Below are 4,516 nucleotides of genomic sequence, written 5' to 3'. Positions count from 1 at the left end.
AGTGCTCCCTTACAGGACATAACCTCATAAGTTATTGTTCCCAATGTTTCTAAAAATTGTGTGGCAGTGTAAGGTTAGCAAGTACAGAGAAAACTGTTTTTCTGTCCTTTCTGGAGACAGGAGAAATCAGTAGATAAAAAAAAAAATTACCCATCAATATTTTCTTAGCTCAAGTAGCACCACTTTATACCAAGGTGAAGGTTCAAGTTTTCATTAAGTTAAATTGAAGAAAAAGGCTTCAAAGACTTGTCTGCCACTGTATTGTCCAAGAAGTAAAAGAGTGTCCTATGACTGCCCAGCAAAGTTTGTTGTAATGAAAGTGTGGGCATGCACAGCTCAGGGAAAAACTACACTAGGAGGTAAAGAACAACCTTCACAAGGATAACAGTGCCTTCAGGTTCCTGATTTCCTCTTGGTTTGTCCCTGCTAACCAGTGTAGCTGGAGAGATACATCTGCTTCTGAAAATCCCAAGCACCTGCAAAGCAGAGGTGCCAAAAAGGACTGACCTCTATAGGGTATAAAGGCCACTGTGGGCCAGCCTCACAGAGAGTTCTGGATCTGCTGAGGAGAAACATCTTGGAGGGTGAGAAAAATGCACCTTGCACGTTTGGCCTCTGGTAGGTCTGGGTATGGGAGAAGTGAGACACATGTAAAGGGGGGTTTCAGCCTAAGGCAAAGTGATTAGTGGGGGTATCTAAGGGCAGTTAGACTTCTGGTTTAAATGCCTCAGCACGGGCTGAAAGACAGGATGAATCTTGTTTCCAGAGTCCACAAAAATACCTAGGTAATCCAGTGGTTACCACTTTGATTTATTATGCAAAGATGAAGAGAAAGGAGAAAAACAGGAAAGAAGAAGAATCTGCCTTCTGAGCTACTTCAAGTAAAAGTGAAAGGACATTTGTCAGTCAGGCATTTGGAGAGCAAACTCAACACAACACTGGAAACTGAGAGAAAAAATTAGAAAGTTGTGTTCATTTATTTAGCTGCCGTTCTTTTCTCAAGGACCTTTTCTTGCCTGCTCCGGAGCAATTTGTGACTTACAGTTTGCTACCAATAAACACTGAGTGGTAGCAGTGCAGTCTGTCCACAGAAATGGCTATGGATATGCTCCAACGGAGTCCAGACTTCCTAGAAGCTTATCTGAGCAAACAACTAAATCTTGGTATAGCACTTCTCATCCCGAGATTAGGCTCACCTGTTTCTACCCAGACATGTTCTATTTTTCTCTAGGTCTGCTTGGGTGGATTTCTGTCCCTGGGTAGGGAAAAGATAAAGGGGAAACATGCACTTCTGTACTTTGGCCAAGGGAAGAGCAGCAGTGAAGTCAATCAAGGATAGGTACAGGGTGGACCTCACAGGGAGATGGACCTCAGGGAACTGCAAAGTATTTGAAGGCTGACTTTGAGGATCTGGGACAGCCAAGGTTAGAGGGGCAGGTAGAAAGAGTAGGAAGTGAATGGAAGAACAAAGTTGCAGATGTTTGGGAGGCAGTGATACAGCAGAGGCAGGATTGAGCAAACTGAGAAAAATGCTGAAGATACGTTAGGAAGGGTGGGTGGGGATGAGAATGGCAGGTCAGGAAGTTGCAGGCTGTGGCTGGGACTGAAGGATAAGGAAGAGAAAAGCAAAGTGCTCTGGTCTCTCAGAGGGAAGAGGTGAGGACAAAGAAATCAAAAGGTAGCTCTCTCCTATCCCAGTTTTAACAGAAATTATTTTTATGAGGAGAATTACATGAATGCATAGGATCTCTCTATCCACTCCAAACCCATGATAAAAGATTCCCACATACAGCCTGTTTTTACTTTGACCAGTGTGTTAATTTAATCACTTTTAATTAAAGTACTTTAATTTTCAAAAGACTTCTAGGAGGTCAGTACTACCATTGGCCTATGGGAACAACAAGACTTTCTAGAGGTATTTATCACTTCTCCAGGGTAGGCTTGCTCTACAGACACCTCTGAGACTGCAGGGAATACGTGCTCGCTGCTGTTAACTGCAAACTCACTCAGCAGCAAAAGCACAGAGCTCAGTTCAGGCTGCAAAAAAATCAAATGAGAGCTTGAGCCACTGGAACACCTTGCAGCACACAGACACAGGGGGTCTCATTCTTTAAACAGGGGCTTGTAGTGCCATTTCAGATCCCTGGGGGTACCCAAGAGGCCTGGTCAGCCAGACAGATGCCACAGAGGTTTTAAATGCAACATATCTCTTTGGAAGAAAGGGGTGAAAGCCATACAGGATGTGTTTTGGCATCCCAGAGAGCACTAGATGTGTCTGAATGAGTAAGCTGTCCTCATTGTTTCTATAAGAGTTGATCTCTACTGCTAAAGAAAAGAAGGAAAGGACCACTGCCAAGGCCAAGCAGCACATACTGACTCCTGCCCCCACTGCTTGGGGCTATGCTCTCCTGTCTAGGCTGCTTGGTCTTGGATCTCATCTGAACAACAGGTAGTCTTCCTGTGATTCTGAGAGAGAAATACTTCCTTCTGCTTGTTGTCTTTTTCAGTGGGAAGTGTGTGAAACACCCTTACAGCTGTGCCTCCCTCACCTAAGGGATGTTTTTCCAGAATGCCCACAAAGACACATCGCAGCCTGGGGGTATGCTGTTAGAGCATGAGGGTGAGGACACAAAGCCTCTTGGGCATGGTGCAGGACTGCTTTGGGTAAAGGGAGCCAAACCTGGAGCATTCTGATCTATCCTGCGCTCAGGAGGGCTCCACAGGATTTTTTTTCAGAACAATATGTATCTGGGATCAGTATGTACATGACCTTTGGTCAGCTGATACAGACCGCTGCTAACATCAGATGACATTTCAGGTTTGAAATGAATCACTGTCATTGCTGTCCAGTTTTCTTACTGCAGTCAGTCCCACTGAACAAACACTCAGTTGTTTGGCTAATCAGGCAGCAAAAAAATAAAACGAAAGAAAAAGTGGTTGCTAAAGAACTACTGCTTTTTGAGGGCTTGGGATTTCCATTGCTTTTGCTGGTCAGCAAAAGCTGCTAAGCAGAACCAGCAGACTGTGACCCCCCTGCGCACTGCTGTCGGTTTGGGTTGGAACGTGTTCCCTCGGCATCCATAACCCAGCCGTGAGAACAAGCCTCGCCGCCCTGCAAACCCCGCCGAGCCTGCCTTTCAGTGCTTAATGTAGTTCTTGGCGTGCTGTCATTTTGGCAGCACTTCGACTGCAGACCTCAATTTAATGCAATTATTAAATCTAAGACAAATTCCATGCAGGATACTGCCATCAAATCTCAGGCTACAGGTCTGCATCTCAAGAGATGATGTTGCCAGTACCCATGCCCAGAGAGTCAAACATGCCCCATGCTACCCTGAGTGACGTTTATCCAACTTATTCCTAAAACCTCCAGCCCCAGAAGGAGCTTTAGTAGCTCTGTAGGTCCCAGACCCACAGTGAGCCAGTGCCCCTGTGCTTACAAGTTGCTTCTCTGGGAATCAGGAGGACTAGGCATTGCTTTCCGATTCACTTGATGACCTACTTGGTGATCCTTACAGATTTCCCAAACTTAGAAGTATGTATCACTTTTCCAGGAAAGAAGAAATGATGATACTGGCTTTACCTTGACAAATCACTTTTGCAAAGAGCATTTTTGATAAAGATCTACAGACTAAAAAATTGCTAATATTATTAGTATCTAATAGTGTTAACAATTTAAAATAATCACTATTATTAAAATCAGATAACTCATTTTAATATCCTTGGAACACAAAGCCTCACCTCACGATTTTTTTTTTCTTTTGTTTTGTGGAGGGGACAATTTAGGGGACTGGTTCCCTTTCCCTGACTTCCATAACATTTTGGCTGCAAGTTGCTGGATGGTGAGGGAGGCAAATTTCTGCTCTTTAGTGTGTTGTTTTTACCCCATCTCCATAGGACTTCAGCAGGAAAGCAAATGGCTCTTTCTCATAATCAGCTTACTTAATTCCCTCTCTGATGGGCAGTCTGTAGCAAACTGTCTCCAGGTAAAAACCAATGAGCATGGCAGGAATGCAGGGTCATCCTGCACACCCTCCTTTGCCTTTCAGACCTGGAAGTTTTTCATGGTCCTGGGGATCTTAAAGGTGTTTTTAGAAGGAAAGCTTCAAATGCATTCCTGACTCCTTTTTTTGAGAGAAAACCACAATTACATGGGGAGAGTATATAGTGAAGGTTTTTGACTGCCGGGAGCTGGAGAGAAGATCTGCAGGAACACTTGTGTTTGTGTAGCTTGGGTTATTTAATCTGGAATGTCCTTTGACTCAACTGCCCTGTCCTCCTCTCTACCAGTGTGCACAGAAGAATGGGACTCTTGGGGGACTTCCACTTCCCCCACACAAGAATTTTGCCTCTGACATGTATGAGGAGTAAGAACAGGACTGCAGCAATAAATAAATACCAAAGTGATTAAAAACAAATGTGTGAAGCATTATTAATGATACACTGGAGAGAATGGAAGCTCACTATGCCAGAAACACCATCAGGAACTGAACAGATATCAAGGGCTACACAGCCT

This window comes from Coloeus monedula (genome assembly GCF_965178545.1).
Source record: "Coloeus monedula genome assembly, chromosome: 3".
In the NCBI taxonomy this organism is placed as follows: domain Eukaryota; kingdom Metazoa; phylum Chordata; class Aves; order Passeriformes; family Corvidae; genus Coloeus; species Coloeus monedula.
This window is presented reverse-complemented; position numbering follows the sequence as displayed.